The following is a 23,755-nucleotide window of genomic DNA, read 5'->3' as shown; positions in this document are numbered from 1 at the left end:
TGCTTTCACGCTTCCTCCGTTTTTCAGAGCGTGTTCAATTCTCTCCATGTTATACCTTCTTACATCGGATGCCTTACGCCTATTAATCAACTTCGAAAGCTCTGCCAGTTTTATTTTGTCTGTTGTACTTGAGACTTTCATGATTTGGCACTTCTTAATGAGATTCTTCGTTTCCTGGGAAAGCTTGCCAGTGTCCTGTCTAACTACCCTGCCTCCAACTTCCACTGCACACTCCGTAATGATACTCGTCAGATTATTATTCATTGTATCTATGCTAAGGTTGGTTTTCTCACTAAGAGCTGAGTACCTGTTCTGAAGCGATACTCTGAATTCCTGTACTTTCCTTCTCAGTGCTAGCTCATTGATTGGCTTCTTGCGTATCAATTTCTGTCGTTCCTTCCTTAAGTCTAGGCGAATTTGAGACCGTACCATTCTATGGTCACTGCATCATATCTTGCCAACCACTTCCACATCCTGCACGATGCCTGAGGGTGCACTCATTATAAAGTCTATTTGGTTCTTATTTTCGCCATTAGGGCTCCTCCATGTCCACTTGCGGTTTCCTCGTTTCCGGTAGAAGGTATTCAAAATCTGTATATTGCGTTCTGTGAATTCTATTAGTAGCTCTCCTATGGCGTTTCTAGTACCAATGCCATAATCTCCTACTGCCGGGTCTCCAGCCTGCTTTTTCCCTACTTTTGCATTAAAGTCTCCCAATATACTGTGTTTCTACCTTACTCATTGCCGATGCCACGTCTTCATACAAGCTTTCAACTGAAGCGTCATCATGGCTGGATGTAGGCACGTAAGCCTGTACCACTTTCATCTTGTATCTTTTATTCAGTTAAATTACAATACCTACCACCCTTTCATTAATGCTATAGTATTCCTCTATGTTTCCAGCTATGTTTCTGTGATTTAGGAACCCCACTTCCAGCTTTCTTCTGCCAGCCAAACCCCTATAGCAAAGGACGTGCCCATTCTGTAGCACCGTATAGGCCTCATCTGTCCTCCTAACCTCACTGAGCCCTATTATATCCCATTTAACACCCTCTAGCTCCTCGAATAGTACAGCTAGACTTCCCTTACTAGATAAGGTTCTAGCGTTAAACGTTGCCAAGTTCAGGTTCCAATGGCGGCCTGTCCGGATGCAGAGATTCTTAGCACCCTCTGCTGCGTTGCAGATCTGACCGCCGCCGTGGTCAGTTGCTTCGCAGCTGCTGGGGACTGAGGGCCGTGAGCTATTTGACGTATGCATGTGGGAAGTAGTGGCCAGATACTGCACTAGGGTGGCCAATCCTTCTCTGGTGAGGGAGTGCGTTCCTGGAGGTGGTTACCGGTGAGGCCGCACCCTAGGCCTCTTAATGCAGTTCCATAACCACGCGGATTTTTTTTTTATCCGATTGGGAACTGCGCGGCACCAGGGGGCGCAGCGATGGCGTAGTGGTTAGAGCATCTGCCTCGCATGCAAAAGGTCCGTGGTTCAAATCTCGGTGCCGTGCAGTTCCCAACCGGATTAAACTTCATTGGTGAGCCATTACTGTAACATCTGCCCTCCACGGCCCAGAGTCCTGTTAGTCAGTGAGTTGATCCAAGTGGACTTTTTCTAAAACGGCTTGGTGGGCGCTGTTTTTCTTCTTTGTAGAGGCAGATAAGCACACGGTGGCAAAGTGTCCCTTCTTGCTGCAGGCACTGCATATTTTCCCGTTCGCAGGGCACATAGTGCCCTGCGAACGGGACCTACTTTTAAGACCTACTTTTCTGCTCTCCTTGTCTAACTCCGTAATCATGAGTTGCAATTCGTACCCTGAGTTACTCAGCAATCCAATGTCATCGGCGAAGCGCAGGTTACTAAGGTGCTCTCCATTAACTCTTATCCCTAACTGTTCCCATTCTAGGCTTCTGAAAACCTCGTGTAAGCACGCGGTAAATACCATTGGGGAAATGGTGTCTCCCTGCCTTACACTCTTCTTGATTGGTATTCTGTTGCTTTTTTTATGAAGCACTATGGTAGCAGTTGATCCCCTGTAGATTTCTTCCAGGATGTTTATATATACTTCATCTACGGCCTGATTCCGCAGTGTCTGCATGACGACTGATATTTCTACTGAATCAAACGCCTTTTCGTAATCTATGAAGGCTATGTATAGTGGTTGGTTATATTCTGAGCATTTCTCTATTACCTGATTGATAATATAAATGTGGTCGATTGTTGAGTAGCTGTTCGAAATCCTGCTTGTTTCTTTGGTTGATTGAATTCTAATGGTTTCTTTACTGTGTTAGAAATTACCTTTGTAAATAGCTTGTATACTGCAGAGAGCAAGCTGATCGGCATGTAATTCTTCAAGTCCTTGTCATCTCCTTTCTTATGTATTCAGATGATGTTAGCGTTCTTCCAAGACTCTGGTACTCTTCCCATCAGGAGACACCTCGTAAACAGGGTGGCTAGTTTTTCTAACACAATCTGTCCTCCATCTTTCAGCATGTCTGATGTTACCTGATCTTCACCAGCAGCTTTGCCTCTTTGCATGCTCCCCAAAGCTTTTCTGACTTCTATCATTACTGGTGGGGTGTCATCTGGGTTACTGCTAGTTCTTATAGTATTAAAGTCGTGGTTGTCCCGGCTACTGTACAGATCTCTGTAAAACTCCTCCACTATTTTAACTATCCTATCCATATTGGTAGTTTTTTGTCCCTTCTTTGTCCCTTAGTGCATACATCCGATTTTTGCCTATCCCAAGTTTCTTCTGGTAGGTGGGTTGTGGAGCCACATCACTTGCACATCGGTGAAGTTTGGTCGCGCTGTGTTTTCTGAGAGCATTTATTTGGCTTTCCTTTGTTCTTTGACAATCTACGCATAGCGTCTATAGCTGCAGGTGTCTGGAGCTGCGACCGTAGGTCCTTTTGTTGCTGCTTGTTTTTTAGTTGTGTGCAGCGGTGACGGCAGCTTTTAGAGTAAGCTCAGCATTAAGTTGCAGCTTCTCGCTTAGTTGCGTGTCTGAGACACTGATGACAAGCGTATCGCGGATCAATTCTTTCAGATCTATATACTCGCAGGTTTCAGCTAGTCTGTAGAGTTCGGTTATGAACGTGGTGAATGACTTATGCGCTTCTTGCAGTTGAACTTCGCCCGCTCATATGTTACGTTTGTTCAGGGCACGAAATGTTTCGCGAACACTTGTGTTACAGCGTCATAGTTGAGTTTCTCAGCGTCGGAAAGGTAGAGTGATGCCAGGACATCCTCTGGTTCACGGCCCATCGCGTAGATGTGTGTGTCTACCTGGGTTTCATCGTCTTGTTTCTTCAAACCTGAGATGATATGTTACCCTTCCCATCACGTAAACCACCGCTCTCACTCTTCAGGCCGCCGTAAGTCGAGCCTTTTCAGCAGTTCAACGACAAATAGGTTGAGCGGCGTTGCTGACTGAGCTGTTGGCCCTGTAGGCGATGCCATGGGTATGGTGTGCTGCGAAGTTCCATCTTGCAATGCCATTAAGGTGGCCTGCCTTCTTCACTGCTTTGTTGTAGATTCCACGTATCCCGCAGCTGCCGCCATGTCGTGACCATAGACAGAGCGCATATAGGAGTAAAATAAACAACTGTTTAATAAACTATGAGTTGTGAGCATGCAGGCTCGCGTGGCTACATTATCTCTACGACGCAGACCCCTGGTCCTTCGCGCACAGTCCCACCGATTGCTGTTCACGTGACGAAGTGATGCTGTACACTTGGTGCCCTCTCGTAGCACCCACGACAACTTAAAAAAGTGTTTCAGGACTCCTTCAAGGGCAGACCCCCCATTTTTTGTTTTCTTGTACTGTGCTTTGCCACTTTATAGAGCCCGAGACTATCAGGAGGAGCAGTATTGCTAGAACAAAAGCCCTGGAGGGTAGATACTCATTACTTTATCACTAGGGGAATATTGCTCTTCGCATCGCTCTTCTTACCCGCGCTGCTATGACACATGCTCATGTAGATAAAATCCTGCTCAGTTGTTTACTGCACCTAATGACTATCGCTGACATCACGTAACGATGCGGAAGTGGGTGGAGTCGCCACAACAGACTACGCCTTCCCCTTCCTGTGACGGAGAAGCGTGGTGAGGCCAAGCAAAAATTTGAAACCAGCTAAAATGGACGCTATAACCCCTTTATTATACAGTCAAACTCTGCTTCGACGAACTCCGCTGCAACGAATATCACACTTCAACAAACATATTTCGATTCCGCACCCCCATCCCGTAGGCTCTAATGTATTAAAACTTCCTCCACCACGAACCACTTTTGCATTGTTCTCCTGGTTCAGCGAAATTTTCTCAGGACACGATTTACTTGACCAGCCACAAATCAAACCACGCTAAACAGAAAATTGAAGTGAAAACACTTTTTATCCTTAAAAATTGCACGAAAAAAAAGCGCACACGACAGAGGTTGCCTATGCAGTTTTTTTTCTTGCACTGTTTCCAACGGAAAATTTTTATTAGCTGGCCCGCACTCAGAGTCTTCATTAAGCATTTTCATGGTTACCTGACAGCTTGGTTACCTGACAGAGTTTTGGCCCAATGAGATCAGCTTGGCCAGCTCAAGTGACGACGTACAAGCTACTACTGGTGTTAGACCGGGGCAAGACACGGAAACTGTAGCAGCATGGGCAGCTCTCGAGGATGCCGGCATTGTACCCGAGAGTGTTGCCCTGAGCGACTACGTTAATGCCGAAGGGGTGCGATATGTGACAGCAAATATACACTTATCAAAGTTATTTTATGATACAATTTGGAAGTGTCATATCAGATACAATAACTCCAGATGTTTCTTGTATAACATGGTGATACAATTTCAAAGTGTCTTTGCCCAGCCCTGAATATCACTGTGCTGGCAATAAGTACTGCCATAAAGGTGGTACTTATTCATTAGAACATGTAGTTGCACTCCCTTAAATTTGTACACACAATTTTACCATTCCCTATTCTTGAGTTGGGGCCAAATCAACACTGTCTAGGAGAAAGTATAATAGATCCGAATAAAAAAATGCAAGTTTTTTTCAAAAATCACACACTTTTCGTTTTGACTTGCTTTCACAGGAAAGGATGCAAGAATGGGCTTCTTTGTGGTAAAATATAGTGAAAACTTGTGGCGTACGAAAAAGACACGGACACAAGAAAGACCACAAGACAATGTGCATCATCCTGTTGTCTTTCTTCTGTCCATGTCTTTTTTCGTCGCCACAAGTTTTCCCAATGCTTTCACAGGTTTCATTTCTCTACTTTCACGCCGCAAAAATTGAAAATTGTAACTAAACTCACAGTAGGTTAAAGTATCTTTTAATGAGCACTGATTTACATTTTGTTTTGTGTTGACCATTGCCATTGTATGAAAACATTGAATCACTGTACTTTAACATGATTGCTGAAAAAGATTGCTAAATAAACAGAAACTGAAACACAAGGTAGCTACTGAAAGCTATAAAGAGGGAGGCAGCCCCCTACATTCCAGGATAATGGTTAGTTGGGCAAGTTGATACTGATCCATGAATGTACTGCGCACAAAACAGACGGAAACATGAAGAAGCTTGTCTGCGCTCGTCTGTCCTTTTTCTCTTTTTCGTGTTTCAATCTATTTTCTGCGTGGCACACTTTTGGATCCCTACATTCCTCCCCTCCCTGGCTGCGGGCCTGTGCTGAGCAATCTTATACTTATCACATTACAATTTTTCTTGTGCATTAAAATGCCTCATATGCACTTTCCTGTTATTTGCATTCTACAGTTAATGTGGAGCAATATGAGTCATAATTGGCTCACAATCATAAAAGTTTAGTGGCAGAAAAGGATTGTGTAACTATATTTTGCACAAGGTCATGACACAAAACAGAAAATCTGCAGCTTACTGTAAAACTGACTATATATTTGAAATCAGCATAAAAGCGCATATATACAGTAAAACTTCCATTGCCCTCAGGTAAAAATTAGCAGAATGTCTAACAACCTGGAAAACCTGGAAAATTCAGGGAGTTTAAACCCTTCTGTAAATGTCAGGGAAAAGCCAGGAAATTCCGAAAAACCTGCCCAGGTCATGCAAACTGACGGCAGTCCGTACGACTGTCACAAAAATAAGCATTACCATTCATCAAAGCTCATGAAGTCGCTCCTTTGGCTGACTACGGTGAACAGCTAGAAGAGGGAAGAAAAAAAAAACAGTGCAAAACTGCCGCTTTTTAGTGCAAACGTGACAAGATACATAAATCAAAAGAACACAAAGTTTACTATATTTTGACACTTCATGTGGAAACCTTGTTCACAATAAAGGCTATAAGAAAGGCACAGCGTATATAAAGGCACACTAAAAAGCAAAACTGTTTTTCACGTATTATTGACGTACAATACTGTGACACGATGTTTAATAAGCGAGAAAGCGTGCAAAAAGAAAATGCGGGTCGAGACGTCACCTTCCGATTCCTGTACCAAACACCAGCACGTCATAAATTTTGAAGGCGTCTATTGGGTCGTACATAACTTCTGCTCGCTAAAAATAAAGTACATAGTCATCTGTAGGTGCCATAGATTTAGCATACTGCCACATTTCTTTCCTCAAGTTTTGTTATCACCATGATACATTACGTTTATTTCGTTCACGCTCATTACGTTCACGCCCATTTCGTGAACATTACAGACTATTCTGGAACCTACGGCGCCGCTAGCGATAACGCTAGAACATTCTATGGCAAGTGTATAAATGCTGACACGCTTTGCCACTTGTCAGTTGATCGACGGCCGACGCTCAGCTCGCTGCTATCAGTGCCAGTGTCTTGCTGTAGTCTAACTTTCCTTTTACATGGCCACAAGTTAGGCCCGAATAAACAGTTTATTATCCGACCATCCAGTCTCCTGCATTCAGTCATGTCACGACCCCGTGACATCTGGTGGAGGTGCAGCTTTGTTCATGTACCGGACCCCCCATCAAGCCGTGAACCCAAGCCATGTCGCGAAAAATACATTGAGGCTAACCAGTAGCAGCGAACAAGCCACCGGTAGCAAGGTCTACCACCGGAGTACGGGCTTCTAGAAGACAAGGGGCGGAAGACCAAGGCCATGAACTCGACTGCGGTGACAATGACAACCGCTGCGTCACAGCCCGCGATCGTCATGCATCAATTTAGAGAACCACCAACTTTCTGCGGGTCATCGTTCAAAGACTCCGAGACCTGGCTAGAGACATACGACCGCGTCGCCGCCCTCAACCACTGGGACACTGAGGAAAAGCTTCGTCGGGTGTACTTTTACTTGGAAGACACCGCAAGAACCTGGGTCAAAAATCGCGAGTCTGCGCTCCAAACGTGGGATATCTTCTGTGACACATACCTGCAAACGTTCGCAAGCGTCGCTCGCAAAGAGAGGGCCGCTGCTTTGCTAGAGACCCGGGTTTAGCTACCAAATGGAAGCGTTGCCATTTTCACAGAAGAAATGACCTGCCTATTCTGTTACAGTGACCCGAACATGCCTGAGGAGAAGAAAGTTTGTTTCCTCATGCGAGGGGTCAAACAGGAAGGAGCGCTTTGAGGGATTAATGAGAAACCAACCGAAGACCGTTCAAAGATTTCTCTCAGAAGTGACAACTACTGAAAAAACCCTCGAAATGCGCGCACGAGAGTTCAACCGCCGCTCGGCTCAGGCAGGCTATGAAGAGATAAAACCACTATGCTCCGATGATCTCCGCGAGACCATAAGTGCTGTTGTGCGCGAAGACGCGAAGAACTTTGCCGAATGTTCCCGCCATGCCAGCATCAAGTTTCGTCGACCGCAGACATCATCAGAGAGGAGATCCAGCAATCTGTGGGTATCCCTGAAACATCGCAACCGCAACTTCAAGCCATGAGCTACGCTGCTGCTGCCCGACGCTATACTTCACGTCCACACCAAGAAGCCGCGCCGATGCCATACCGTCCATCCACCCGCCAGTAAGCGAAATGCTCCAAGAAAAACCGACGTGTGGCGCGCACCCGACCACCGACCTCTCTGCTACCAATGCGGGGAAGCTGGCCATACCTACCGCCACTGCCAGTACCACCAAATGGGACTACATGGTTTCACCATCGACGCGCCGTGCCTACAGTGGGGTGAAAGACCACATGACATAGCCGACTATTTCGCCGGAATGCAGAGGACACCCCGAGGATCTTCTCGTTCACCTTCTCCAGGCTGCTACATGTCACCGCACCGTCATCAGTACACTGGCCCAAGCCGGGGCCGGTCGCCTAGCCCGTATCAGAAAAACTAAGGGCAGCAACTGATGGAGGTGCGGTTGCTGCACGATGAAGTGCCGAAGATCTCCCGCTGCCACCAACACTGCCACGATGAAACTTCAAGAACCCGCCGTCATTTCAGCGTAGCCCTGACATCAAAACTTCGCGACCAGAAGAAGTCCTGATTTCGCAGCGTCGAAACAGTGGTGCAAACCATCGTAGACGTAATCCTACGCCGCCACTCAACCGCAACGCCAGGCGATAAACTAGTGGCCTCGACATTCTCATCGACAGCCACAGCGTCACAGCTCTCGTTGACACTGGAGCCACCTATTCCGTCATCGGTGGGACTTTCGCCGCGAAGTTGAAGAAAGTTAGGACCGCTTGGGAAGGCCCTGAAATCCGTACAGCCGGAGGTCACCTAATGACACCAGAGGGAGTCTGCGCAGCTAGAGGGACCATTAACAGTCACATTTATCCCGCAAGCTTCGTCGCACTGCAGCATTGCTTGAGAGATATCATTCTTGGAATAGACTTCTTGAGCCTCCACGATGCGGTCATCAACTGGAGAACAAAGTCAATAACACTATCTACAAAAAAAGCACTGCCACCGCGCACGTCGTCAGGAAGGCGCACCTTGAATGGGCTGGAAGACCAAGTCACCATTCCTCCTCGCTCCAGCTTCAGCATATCTGTCAGTACTCAAGAATCAACAGACATGCAAGGCGTCGTTGAAGGCGACCAACACCTGTAGACCAACCGCGAAATTTGCGTCGCTAGAGGAATAGCCGAGCTGCGAGAAGGGAATGCAAGGGTAATGCTCACGAACCTTAGCTATGAGTACAAGCACGTGAGCAAAGACACGACGATTGCCCGCATTGAAGAGATACTAGAAGCCAGCAACGCTTTCGCCCTCGCCGATTTTCGCCGAATCTACTCCGACGACTGAAACCCTTTAACCAGTTTTCAATGTTAATCCAAGCCTTCCGATGCATAAACAAGAGCAGCTCGAGAACCTGCTCCTAAAATACAAGAACTGCTTTTCCTCGTCATCAAGAATTCCACAGACACCTGTCGCGAAACATCGAATCGTATAGAAGAAAGTGCCAGGCCACCCCATCAGAGTACGTACAGAGTTTCAACACGAGAATGCGAGGGCATAAAGAAACAAGTCGACTGAATGCTCCGCGATGACATTATCCAGCCTTCAAAGAGTCTACGGGCGTCACCGGTGGTGCTAGTGAAAAAAAAAAAGGATGGAGCACTACGCTTCTACGTTGAATATCGCCGACTCAACAAGATAACGAACAAGGACATATACGCTCTCCCCCAAATAAACAACACCCTTGATTGACTCCACAACGCCAATTACTTTTCATCGATGGAACTCAAGACAGGCTATTGGCAGATCGAAGTAGACAAGAGAGACCGAGAAAAGACTGTGTTTATAACATTAGACAGCCCTTTCGAGTTCAAGGTCATGCCCTTCGGTCTTTGCTCGGCACCTGCGACTTTTCAACGCGTTATGGACACAGTGCTAGCAGGATTGAAATGGCAAACTTGTCTCGTTTAGTTGGACAACGTTGTGTTTTCCTCAGGCTTCGACAAGCATCTTCAGCGCCTTGAAGCTGTACTTCAAGCCATCAAGACTTCCGGATTCACCCTAAAACCAGAAAAGTGCCACTTCGCATACGAGGAACTCTTGTTCTTGGGCCATGTAATAAGCAAGTTCGGAGGCAGACCTGATCCATAGAAGACAGGCACCATCGCCGCATTTCTGCCACCTCCCGACAAGAAGGCCGTGTGTCGATTTCTTGGCCTGTGCGCTTATTACAGGCGCTTCGTCAAAAACTTTGCCCGCATCGCCGAGCCACTCACTAACCTTACGAGGACTGCAGTCGAGTTCAAGTGGGAAACCCCGCAGGAGGAAGCATTTGGGCAACTAAAACTACGCTTACAGATGCCTCTGTTACTCGCGCATTTCGACAAAAACGCCCAAACACAGGCGCTTCGTCAAAAACTTTGCCCGCATCGCCGAGCCACTCACTAACCTTACGAGGACTGCAGTCGAGTTCAAGTGGGAAACCCCGCAGGAGGAAGCATTTGGGCAACTAAAACTACGCTTACAGATGCCTCTGTTACTCGCGCATTTCGACAAAAACGCCCAAACAGAAGTACGCACTGACGCAACCAACATAAGACTCGACACTGTCCTTGTGCAGAAAACTGACGAACTGGAAAAGGTTATCGGTACGCTAGCCGGTCACTATCCAAGGCAGAAAGCAATTATTTCATAACAGAAAAGGAGTGCCTTGCCATCATCTGGGCAGCGTCAAGATTTTGACCTTATGTCTACGGAAGGCCTTTCAAAGTTGTGAGCGACCACCACGCCCTGTGTTGGCTAGCTAACTTGAAGGACCCTTCAGGTCGCCTCACACGGTGGAGGCTAAGACTTCAAGAATTCGACGTTACCGTCGTGTACAAGTCCGAAGAAAACGCTCCGACGCCTATTGCCTTTCTCGGGCACTCATCGATCCACCACTGCAGGATGACCAGGATGATAAATATTTCTTGGGAACCATGAGTGCCGACGACTTCGCCGAGTGACAGCTAGCTGACTCTGAACTTAGAGGGCTAGTGGAATACCTGAAGGGTCGTACTAGCGTCGTCCCAAAAGTGTTCAGGCGGGGTCTGGCATCATTTTTTTTAAAACAATGTTCTCGTAAAAAAGAACTAATCTCCGGCCCGACCCAGCTATTTTATCACTGTACCCTCGGGGATGCGACCCGAAATTCCGTAGGCCCTTCATGACGACCCAGCGGCTGATGCGACCCAAAATTCTGCAGGCCCTTCATGACGACCCAGCGGCTGGCCACCTTGGTTTTTCCCACATGCTCGCGACAATACAAGAAAAATACTACTGGCCACGCTTTGTCGCCGACGTCGGTCATTACGTAAGGACATGCCGGGACTGCCAGCGACGCAAGACACCGCCAACAAGGCTAGCAGGACTTCGGCAGCACATCGAACCACCTCGCCAACTATTCCGGCAAATCGGTTTGAACTTACTTGGGCCATTTCCAACGTCGGCTGTCAAGAACAAATGGATCGTTGTAGCTACTGACTACCTCTCCCGCTACGCCAAAACAAAGGCCCTACCCAAAAGTAGCACTGCAGAGGGGGCCAAGTTCTTTGTTGAGAACATCGTCCTTCGCCATGGCGCCTCAAAGGTTGTCATCATTGATATAGATACGGCCTTTACTGCTGAATTGACTCTTGCACCACTGCCTACCATCCACAGACAAATTGTCTCACCGAGCGGCTAAACAAGACAATCGCCGACATGCTGGTCGTGTAGGTCGACATCAAACACAAGACGTGGGACGCCATCTTTCTATACGTGACCTTCGCATACAACACGGTCGTACAGGAGACGACGCAGATGCAATCGTACAAGTTGGTCTATGGAAGGAACCCGGCAACGAGACTCGACGCAATGCTGCCCAACATCGCGGACGAAGAAAACCTCGACGTCACCCTCTATCTTCAGCGCGCTGAAGAAACTCGTCAACTCGCCTGCCTGCGCATCACGAATCAGCAGAAGAGGGACCGCCGCCGTTACAATCTTTGGTGACGCTTCATGAAATACCAGCCTGGGCATTTTGTTTGGGTGTGGATGCCAATACGCCGATGTGGACTCAGTGAAAAACTTCTGCGATTGTACTTCAGACCATACAGGGTAGTATGATGTCTCGGCCCACTCGACTACGAGGTTGTCCCCGACGGCATTACGAACTCTCATTGGCGCCGATCGTGACCGGAAGTCGTTCATGTCGCACGCCTCAAGCCATTTCATGAATGTTAGCGAAATGAAAGAGTGTATTTTGGTGTTATTGTTATATTGCTGTATCGTGATTTATTATTTGTACTTTCTTACATTATTATTACACTTTTCTGTTAAAGCGTCGGGACGATGGTTTATCAGAGGGGGCAATGCCAATTCCTTTCCCCAAGTTTTGTTATCACCCCAATACACTACGTTCAGCGCAAACCTCTCTTACGATCTTCGGAAAGCTTTGAGGCTGTAGTAGATCGTTTTGTTAAGATTACGCCCATATCGTGAACATTACAGATTATTCTGGTACTTATGGCGCCACTAGCGATAACGCTAGAACATTCCATGGCAACTGTATAAATGCCGACCCGCTTCGCCGCTTGTCAGTTGATCGACAGCCGACTCTCTGCTCGCCACTATCAGTGCCAGTGTCTTGCTGTAGTCTGACTTTCCTTTTACATGGCCACAAGTTCAGCCCGAATAAACAGTTTATTATCTGACCATCCAGTCTCCTGCGTTCAGCCACGTTACGACCGGGTCACAATAAGAAGTTTGAGAAAATTTTCTCAGGGCAGTGTCACAAAAATACATGCATTTTGAAATATCTCTTCATGTGTAGAGGTTTTAGCGCAATATTCAAGAATGAGATTTCAATCTCTATTTTCTCCTTATGATAGTGAAAGAGAAGGCATTAGAGTACTTAGAGTGCACTTTGTCAATTGTCAATCTAAATCAAGTCATTGTTTCTGTTTAATTAATGTCCTTTCAAAAGTGCATCTAAGTACAGTGGACTCCTCCTAAACGAAACTCGAAGGGGCAAGAAAATTTGTTCCATTTACGAGAAGTTTCATTTAAGCAAAGCCCACAAAATGAATGAAATGACTTTATTTCAAAAGCACCAACTGTGGCTGACTGAACAAAAACAATTTGAAGTATACAATACTACTATAGTATTCAAAAGAAAAATGTTTGTAATATTGCTGACTGGGAAAAAAGGAGGTTATAACAATTTCCTTGACCTTGTTCAAGCACTTTCTCACACTGTAGGAGCGCATTGCTGAAAGGTAGGGCAGGAACGCTGTGCCACCATTGTGTTCAAAGTAGCGCTGCAACAAGATGACAGCATCTCTTGCTGCACTGTCAGCCACTGAAATGTGCTCTGGATCACACACCATCTCATTACCCCTTTAGCACGGGTCCTCATTTCGGACTTCAGCTATGGTGGCTAGAATTGGGAGGTGACGCCAGCGCCCGCATATTCGCCGAGCGCATGCGATCCTCCTTTTCAAGCACCACTACGACGGCCACCTCGGCGTTGCTGTCGGCATAGTGATGCGGGCGAAGCGCGCGCTCCTCGCTTTTTCGACGGCTCGCCGGTTCGCCTCTGAAAGTGTGTCTGGGCGTGTGCAGTTTCCCGCATTGTTGTCTCGCTTTTGGCAAAATGTATTTAGTTGCTGACACGACAGTGTGAGTGCCGAGCTTAAGATGAACTCCACAACTACGAAAGCGAGGCAACACCACTGCTTCGCTCCTGGCTGCACGAGCGGCTATGTGTCATCAAGGGAGCAAGGTCAGCGTGCTTCTCTCTTTTCTGTTCCCAAAGATCCTGCCCTCTTTAAAGCCTGGCGACGGGCCGTACCTCGTGCTGACAAGTCGTTGGACACGAAGTTGCCGCTCTGTGAGCTTCATTTCGGCGAGGAGTTTATTGAGGGTTTTTACACGCATGTGATAATCGGCGAAACTGTTCAGATTCCCCGAGGGAAATCGGTGCTGAAATCTGACGTGGTGCCAATCATATTCCCAAATTTTCCTGCGTATCTTTCAAAGAAAGTGCCGAAGAAAAGGACGTCAAGAACATCCACTTGCGGCCTGCCATCGAAAATTCGACGTCAGGAACCAAGCACATCTGCTTGCAAGAAGACGGCTGGCTCGTACAGCACAGAAAGCGACAGTCACCAAGTACCTGTTCCGAATGTGCCTGCAATTCCTTACGTCCGCAAGTGTGGTCTTCCCAGCGCTTACTGAGCTCGACATCTAAATGCTGGAGCCGACAATGCCACAGTGTTTACACTGTGTGCACTAGATGGTGACAAGTTGACTTTTGACAAGTATGTGCTAATGACATCAAATGAAAACAGACTTCAAGCGACAGCTTTTGTGCAAGCCACAAAAATAAAGACCCTTGACATTACCGACATCGAAATGGCAGAAGAGTTCCTTCGCGACGTGAACTCCATGATACCATGCAGAGGGTTTGGTAAAACTGGTGAAATTGGAGTAATTTCAAAGTACAAGGAGAAGACTTTTGATGACAGAACCTTCAGCCCATCTTGCCGTGGGGTTGCTCCAACACCAGAAAAAGCCTGCCCACAATGCAAGCACCTCTGAAGACTGCTCCTGAATCGAGAGTCCTACAGGCGAAGAAAAAGCAAAAATGTGGCCCAGTCCCAAAAGCTTTCATACAGGCTTAAGCTGCGAACAGCGCAAGCGAAAAGAAGTCGCCTGAGTGTCCTGCAGGCTAAATCACTCATCAAACAAATTAAAGAAAATGTAAAGGGGGTTTATTGAAGGACTGAGCAAGCGGGTGGTAGCTCTAAAGGAACGCAGGCGGGCCCAGATGACGGTGCTTGATCGCCGATCTCGTGCCTTTTTTTTTGTGCTGATGATAGCTGACCTGATGGTATCAACGTCTTTCTTATTCACTACAATTACCCCCGGCGAAAAAGTTGAAGCCATCCTGGCAATCTAACACGTGGGGACAAGCGGGTCAAAGTAGGGCTTCAGAGGGTTTACGTAAACGATATCACGTCCACGCCGACGACGGTCGCTCGGTGGCGTGAGGGGTTCAATGGCGTAGTTCACGGGTCAAGTACGCTCGACCACGTGGTAGGGACCATGATGATTGGAGAGTAGCTTGGGTGATACACCAGGGGCGCAGGGCGATACATGTAGCCATACAAGTGCTCCAGGAACGAACGTTGGTGCAGAACGATGGTCGTCGTCACGGGTCTCCTTCTGGCGCTGTTGGTCGGATGTAGTAAGCCGCTTGGCTAGCTTGCGGCACTCTTCTGCGTAACGAGCGGCTTCAGAGACAGGCTTGCATTCGGAGGGATCTGGCGAGTATGGCAGTAAAGTGTCGATGGTGTGCGATGGTTGGCGACCGTACAGGAGAAAAAAATGGGGAAAATCCGGTAGTGACTTGCGTAGCGATGTTATACGCGTATGTCACAAATGGGAGAACGAGGTCCCAGTTTGTTTGATCAGAAGCGACATGCGTAGCGAGCATGTCCCCCAGAGTACGATTAAAGCGCTCAGTCAAGCCGTTCGTCTGTGGGTGGTAGGCTGTACTCTTCCGGTGAACAATATGGAACTGTTGAAGAAGTGCTTGTATTACATCGGAGAGGAAAACACGCCCTCGGTCACTAAGGAGTTCTCGAGGAGGACCATGACGAAGCACAAAACGATTGAGTATGAAAGTTGCGACGTCTTGTGCTGCAGCTGTGGGGAGAGCAGCAGTTTCAGCGTACCGTGTTAGATGATCCACTGCCACGATAGCCCATCGGTTGCTTGCCGTTGTTAATGGTAGTGGTCCGTAGAGGTCAATTCCTACACGGTCGAATGGGCGGTCTGGGCATGGAAGTGGCTGCAATGAACCTGTTGCAGAATGTGGCGGGCTTTTCTGCCGCTGACATTCATGGCAGCCGCAAATGAACTGGCGGACGAAGGTAAACATTCCGCGGCAGTAATACCTTTTTCGTAGGCGCTCGTAGGTCTTGGAAAACACCGGCGTGAGCACATTGTGGGTCGAAATGAAACGGCGCGCAGATGGTAGAGCGCAGCGTTCGGGGAATGACTAGTAGCCATTTTCTACCATCTGCTGAATAGTTGCGCCAGTACAAAAGGCCATCCGGAATACTGAAGTGCGGAGCCTGGCGGCGAAGGGTTCGAGTGGTTGGAAGTGTCGGTGCCTCGGATAACGCGTCAAGAAGCGAAGCGATCCATGGGTCATGGCGTTGTGCAGAAGAGATGGTGTCCTCGTCAAGAGCTGACAACGTGTTGTCCGAGGAAACAGATGCAATGTCCGGGGATAGGGGAGATCGTGACAGTGCATCAGCATCGGTATGCTTGTGGCCGGAACGATATACAACGCGAATGTCATATTCTTGAAGCCGAAGAGCCCAACGGGCAAGACAACCCGATGGGTCCTTAAGCGAAGATAACCAGCATAATGCGTGGTGGTCCGTTACTACATCAAAAGCACGGCCATAAAGGTATGGGCGGAACTTGACAAGCGCCCAAACGATCGCCAAGCATTCCTTCTCGGTGAGGCTGTAGTTTGATTCAGCCTTGGTGAGTGTCCTGCTGGCGTAGGCGACGACATACTCGGCAAATCCAGGCTTGCGTTGCGCGAGAACCGCACCGAGGCCGACACCACTGGCGTCGGTGTGGACCTCAGTTGCTGCCATAGGATCGTAGTGGCGCAGTATTGGTGGCGAAGCGAGGAGACGACGAAGGGTACAGAAGGCTTGGTCACACTCAGAAGACCATGACGAAATATCAGTGGTGCTGCCTATAAGGTCGGTCAAAGGCGCAATGATAGAGGCGAAGTTGCGCACGAACCGGCGAAAGTAGGAGCATAACCCCACGAAGCTCCATAACTGCTTCATAGTCGTTGGTTTGGGGAAGTCGGCGACAGCACGTAACTTAGCCGGGTCTGCAAGTATACCGTCCTTTGATACGACATGCCCGAGAATCGTAAGTTGCCGAGGAGCGAAGTGACACTTCTTGAGGTTGAGTTGGAGCTGAGCATTCTTCAGGCACGTGAGGACGTGTTTGAGGCGCTCGAGATGTGTTCCAAAGTCTGGCGCAAAGACGACAATATCGTCGAGATAGCAGAAACAAATTTGCCATTTCAAACCCCGAAGAACCGAGTCCATCATGCGCTCGAAGGTGGCAGGCGCATTGCAGAGGCCGAAGGTCATGACATTAAACTCATACAGACAGTCCGGTGTCACGAAGGCTGTTTTTGGTCGATCGGCATCTGCAAAGGGGATCTGCCCGTACCCTGAGCACAAATCTAATGATGAAAAAAACTCTGCACCTTGTAAAGCATCAAGGGCATCGTCAATCCTGGGTAAAGGATACACATCTTTTCGAGTGATCTTATTTAGGCGCCGGTAATCCACGCAGAAGCGAACGGAACCATCCTTTTTTTTTAACGAGCACTACAGGTGAGGCCCATGGACTTTGTGAAGGTTGAATGATGCCGCGTTGCAGCATATCGTTCACCTGTTCGGTAATAACTTGGCGTTCCGCCGCAGACACACGATATGGTCGCTGTCGTAGTGGCGCATGGGAGCCGGTATCGATGTAAAGTAGAGTGCTAGAAGTGCGGCGAAGTGAAGGTTGAACAACATCGAAAGATTCGCGGTACTGGTACAGCAGTTAGAGGAGTTCAGATCGTTCAGATGGTGACAGTCCGTCTGCGATCGCCGAATCGAACACTTTCGAAGCCTGTAGATCAGAGTGGTTAAGAGCACTGACGGCGGCGAGGTCACTTTGGGATGATTCCTGCGGCACGGTAAAAATTTGTCCGTTATCAATGGGCTGTACGCATCCAAGAGACTCGCCTTTAAACAGTTTGATGGTATGCGGAAAGGGATTGGTAAGGCAGAGAGCACTGGCCCCATTAGAAATTGAGAGGGCTGAATAAGGGAGCAGAATTGGTTTGCGACTTAGAAAGAGGCTTGATGGCTCAAAAAATGCTACTTCATCATGCATGCCGTCGGAGACCACAGGGAGCAAAACAGCTGTTGTCAATGGAATGTCAGTGTCCTCTTTGACAACTAGCTTGTGCGCGACTTGATTAGTGTGGTCGTAGGGCTGGTCGAACAACGGAAGCAGTTCAAGTTCGGAACAGGCACAATCTATAACGGCACGATTACGCGATAGGAAATCCCCGCCAAGTATGATGTCATGAGAGCACGAGGAAAGGACGATAAACTCAACAATGTAGTGGTCCTCCGTAATTGTGAGTCGGGCAGTGCAGGCGGCTATAGGTCGAACAGGTTTTCCATTTGCTGCACTAAGGACATCATATCAAGTGGCGTGGTCACCTTTCGGAGCTTGGGGCAAAGTTTGGCGTCTATAACAGACACAGCGGCACCGGTATCTGCAAGAGCGTATGCATGGGCGCCGTCTACAAAAACTTCGACGATATTTGACGGCAAGGTGCGAGGACTTGAACATTTCGATAGCGCAGTTCTTGCCCCTTGAACTGCGACGGCTAGTTTCCCTCATTTTGAGGGGCTGGTCGGGGACGCATGGGTGACAAGGAGCGTCGATTGGGTGAAGGTGAGCGACGAGACGAAGTTGCCGGATTGTCACAGGAAGACGTGTTTGACTGACGATCCGAACTTTCATAACCAAAAGGGGGTCGGTCCATGTAGTTGCTTCGTGGTCGGACGTCTGTGTAGGCGGGCACGCGACGACAGCAGTATCGGGAGATATGGCCAGGGCCGCCACACGCAAAACAGATCGGCCGGTTATCACGCATTCGCCAGGCATTTGCAGCGAGGGGCGCCGTCGACGCGGCATACGGCTGAGTCGAGGCTGTGGTAGCGAGGGGAGGAGCCCATGCGACGGAAGACTGAGTAGGAGCGGTGACATGCGGCAGTCCATTGAACGGCGAGTGCTGGTGTGGCTGCTGCCTCTTTACTATGTCAGCATAAGTAAGAGGCGCGGCGACAACTTGCTGCTGAAAGGGTACTGGCATAGCCTCGGCAATCTGGTCCTGAAGTGCATGTCGGAGCATGGGAGCTAACGGTGTCGGTGGTTGCTCTTGCTGCTGCTGCGGGAGCTCTTGGCACTGACAAAACGGCAGGAGGGAAAGCTGACGTGCGACCTCCTCACGCACAAAGTCTTTCATTTGTGCTAGAAGGTGGGAGTGGTCAGGTACGACGTTCAGTGCAGCGAGTGGTTGGTTAGGCTGAAATGGACGACGGGTGAGAGCTCGTTGCCGTCGCAATTTGTGGTAGTTCTGGCACAGAGTTACCACTTCAGACACCGTGCCAGGAGACTTCGCAAGGAGCATTTGAAATGCGTCGTCATCAACACCTTCCATAATGTGCTGTATCTTGGCACTTTCGCTCATTGCGTCATCGACGCGCCTGCAGAGATCGAGTATATCTTCGATATAGGCGGTAAACGTTTCGCCAGGTTCTTGTGCCCGTGAGCGCAGGCGTTGTTCGGCGCGCAACTTCCGCACGGCAGGGCGACCGAAAACCGAGAATATTGCCTGCTTGAAAGTGGCCCAGTTTTCGAACTCGGATTCGTGGTTTGTGTACTACAGTTTGGCCACATTAGCCAAATAAAAGTTGACGGTGCTCAAATTAGCAGCGTCATCCCACCTGTTTGGTCCACTGACTTTTTTGTAGGACGAGAGCCAGTCCTCGACGTCCTGGTCTTCGGCACCCGAAAAGATCGGGGGGTCTCGCTGGTGATCCGGGCCGGGGCAAGTAGCGGCCGCGAGAGGTGCTGTCTGTTGGGCAGCGTCAACTTTCATGGTCGACGGCAGGGTGCGGGATCGGAGTTCCAGGGTGTAGGTGATGCAGTCACCCAGCACTTCCACCAAATGTAAAAGGGGTTTATTGAAGGACTGAGCAAGTGGGTGGTAGCTCTAAAGGAACGCAGGCGGGCCCAGATGACGGTGCTTGATCGCCGATCTCGTGCCTTTTTTCTTGTGCTGATGATAGCTGACCTGATGGTATCAACGTCTTTCTTATTCACTACAAAAAGAATGCACAGAATCACTCTGTAACATTTGAAGAAGCGGTGAAGGCCCTACCCATTGTTATGCCTGCGAATCCACACCGAGCGTCCATGCCTCTGAAAAAGGCAATCTGTGTCAAGGCCAGCACGCGAGCCCGCCTGACGCGAACAACTCAACGGCGTCATCACGCGGCGGTGCCTTTCTGTTGCGCACGTACAGCGAGCCTCTTGAAGCAATCGGCACCTTCCTGCCTGGCGAGTCTGACACAATGCGTGGTGACGTCACTCGTCCTTGGGTGCAGCCACGTGCATTGCAGCGGCTCTAGATTCGATGAGAATGACGCGGCCTAGCGGCGACCCCATTGAAGGATTCTGACCTCACGACCAGCGGCGCTTCTGGTTAGACATTTGGTTACTCAAAGAATCCACCCGGTGCATATAAAAAAAGCCCTGTGGCACGGCGCGAGTAGTAGACCTATGTGTCAGAGAAGAGAGCTCGGCTCTTCCAGTCGCTAAACTGTCGGCCCCAGTGCCGAATTTGTAACGCCTCTGTATATATGCTGTACATAAACCTTGTTTAACTCACCGCCGTCTCGTACGCTCGTCTATCAGCTCTGCGCAGAAGCAGTCACGAGCTGAGAAACCTACGCTATCAAACGGCTGGTCACCTTCCTGGCGGAGTTCGAAGCAGTGGTGCCTTCGGGACCATGTTGGCGTCGCCGTCTTTCATAACAGTCGTGGCAGTGGCGAGAGTTGTGGCGCCCTTCGTAACGTCGTCGGAGGCGCGCTTCGTAACACCATTAAGCAACAGCAACAAGTCAAGGCGTGCTTTGCAGCGGCTAAAAGAAAATCCACAAAAATAATGAAGTATGAAAGTGAATGGGCTCTAGAGTGCCTAATTATGTCCATGAAAAGCCCACGCTTCTATGAGCACATACGCAAAAACAACATCATGGCGTTGCCTTCTCGAACATCACTACGTTGATATCTCAAGCGTTACAGGAGTGGGTTTGGCCTGAGCGAAAAAGTGTTGGCTGCTGTGGCGGAAAAAAACAAAATCTATGGGCTTGTTCCAGCGCCATGGTGGGCTGTTAATTGAAGAGATTAAGCTATCCGAACACGAACACTTGAGCTTGGGACCCGATGGCACTACCGAAGGTTTTGTGGATCTCGAGAAGTTCACACCAGAGAGTGAGCACTCCGCTCCATAGCATGTGACCATGGCCTTGTAGTATTGTTCGTGCCTTTTACAGGCACATGGCACCAGATTATTGGGGTGTACGCATCACACAGCAATGTGAAGTCCAAGACGTTAGGCAAAATAATCCTCGAAGCAGTATTCATGTGCGAAAACGCCGGTCTGCACGTGGACTTTATCACCACTGATGGAGCTGCGTGGAACAGAACCATGTGGCACTCATTCGGCATACACGGCAGGAAAAGAAACACAGTCTGTAGAAGGCTGCACCCTACAGACCCAGAACGTTTTCTGCACTTATAGGACTTCCCACACCTTCCTATATGTGTGAGGAACACTTTTGTTCGAACGGGCATGAAACTGCCAGAAGGCCATGCCAGTGTTGACTCTATTGACTGTGCCCGGAAGCTTGATGAACAGCATGACACGACTCTCAAAGCCATGCCTCATATTAGAAAATCGGTCGTGCATCCCAATGGCTTTGAGAAAATGAGAGTAAATTATGCAGTGCGGCTTTACAGTGACGAAGTCCTCAGAGGCCTTTTCTTGTACAATGCAACCATCGAAGAAAAGCATGGGAGCACAGCGGTGACAGTCAGCTTTGTGGAAAGAATGAGAAGGCTCATTGAGGCCATGACTTCAAGGTGCAGCTCAGGTGCACTTAAGTCTGGAGGGACACACAAGAAGTGCATTCAAAATTTCTTGACTTCCCTGGGCGATTGGGAAACAGCTGCTGGCTCCGGAGGTTTTCTAAGCCGCAGTACAGCCGAGGGGCTTCGTGTTACCTTATCAAGTATGCTACACCTTCTTCGCTACCTGACGAAATTGAACTGCAGATATATGATGACATGCCACTTCAGTCAGGACCCCCAGGAGAGGCTGTTTGGAATCGTCCGACAAATGTCTGGATGCATTGATTATCCGACTGCCTCCCAGTTCTTAATCTCAGTCAACACTTCGAGCTTCCAGAATTTGGTAAACCCACCGAAAGGAAGCAATGTGTCTAGACGACACATTGCTGGAAGCTGACAACGGAAAGGCCCTCACTCCTCGGAGGAAGTTAGACGAGCTTCTTGACGTAGGAAACCTTGTTGAAGCACATGAAGTGCTCAATGAATACGACCACGTCACCGAGCATGCAGACATGGTCGTGCAAAGCAGCGATGCCAGACTCATGTTCTACATGGCTGGATATGTGGCAAGAAAAAGCGTTGCAAACACCAAATGTGCAGAGTGCAGCCAGCAGCTCCTACCAGGCAAGAACGATCTATCTCCAGCTGCAGCATCCCTCACGACTGCTGTTGACCGAGGAGGCCTGCTGTACCCATCAGCCAAGCGCAATGAACTCGTGAGCACTCTCAAGAACACTTTTACCCACTTGCTTGCCGTGGGCAGGTAACTTGCCGTGGGCAGGAACCGAACCTCAGGTTCGGTTCTTGCCCACGGCAAGTTATTTTTTTGCCCACTTTTCTTTCTTCACATTTACCTTACAATTAGGTCTAATAACCTCCCCTACACTTCTTTGGCATTATTGTCTGTTAGATTTCATTAATATTATGTGAAAACATGAAAAACGAGCCCTTAAGTGTACACTTCTTTTCCATATTCATTAACGAGGGTCTTGTACTGGTAGACTTAGTGCCTTAGGTTGTATACGAGGGACAGATGCCAGCTCCTAATAAGTTCACGTGCTACGTGACGCCACACAGGCTCATAAAAGAGTGTGCCACACTTGCCACCTTGGTTACTGATGGTGCTGACTGACACTCCCACATTTAAATTCACATATATACCCAATAAAGTGGCTGGGAGGATAGCCGCCGTGGTAGCTCAGTAGTAGAGCATCAAACGCGTTATTCGAAGGTCGCAGGTTCGGTTCCTGCCCACTGCAAGTTATCTTTTCACCCACTTTTCTTTCTTCACATTTACTTACAATTTGGTCTAATAACCTTCCCTATACTTTCCTCGGCATTATCGTCTGTTAAAATTCATTATTATTGTCTCAAAACACGGAAAAACAGGCCCTTATGTATCCACTTCTTTCCCTTATATATATATATATATATATATATATATATATATATATATATATATATATATATATATATATATATATATATATATATATATATATAGAAATCGAAGGGAAGGCACCACAGGTCCGGGTATCAAACAGAGACAAGTTTCAGAATTCGTTTTAATAATCACCGTGCACATGCCGTAAGCCTCCCTAATCTACCGCTGTCGAAGCACGTCAGTATGCCTGGCCACGGTTTCAACAAAATTAGGGCCACTATTATTCAGTCCAGTTTCAAGACAAATCACGATAGGGAAGTGAGGGAATACTTCTTGATCCACAAATTTAACACCATTCGTTCAGGTATCAATGAAAACGTAGGAAAGCTCACCTGCCTTGCACTATAACAACATGACTTCTTAGATTAGTAAAATATTTTAGCGTATATTAAAATGTATATTAGTCAACTGTGGTTTCTTTACTTCAGAGCTCTTTTACATGTCCTGCCAACCATACTGTGCCCCGCGTGTTGATGCGCAAGGAAATTTGAAACTTGTATATTCATGCACCCGTCGCATGTCAGTCATGTCAACACAAGGTTCTGACAGATTACCATTTTTCACTTTGATTGTCCTAGCTGCTGTACCGAGAGTTCATCACGTGAGCCTATAAAAGCGGCTGCATTGTATCATACCTACT

At 48.3% G+C, this 23,755-nt stretch overlaps 1 protein-coding gene across 1 annotated transcript in view; it reads left to right on the top strand.

The window, feature by feature from the left end:
- The window catches only part of pyd (zonula occludens-like protein polychaetoid), a gene marked incomplete at its 5' end in the record, with an annotated part of 754,603 nt that overhangs the window by 728,892 nt on the left and 1,956 nt on the right, over window positions 1–23,755 (top strand). The gene's annotated exons all lie outside the window — the stretch shown is intronic.

The sequence above is a fragment of the Rhipicephalus microplus genome, chromosome 4 (assembly GCF_043290135.1).
Source record: "Rhipicephalus microplus isolate Deutch F79 chromosome 4, USDA_Rmic, whole genome shotgun sequence".
Taxonomy (NCBI): Eukaryota; Metazoa; Arthropoda; class Arachnida; order Ixodida; family Ixodidae; genus Rhipicephalus; species Rhipicephalus microplus.
This window is presented reverse-complemented; position numbering and strand designations above follow the sequence as displayed.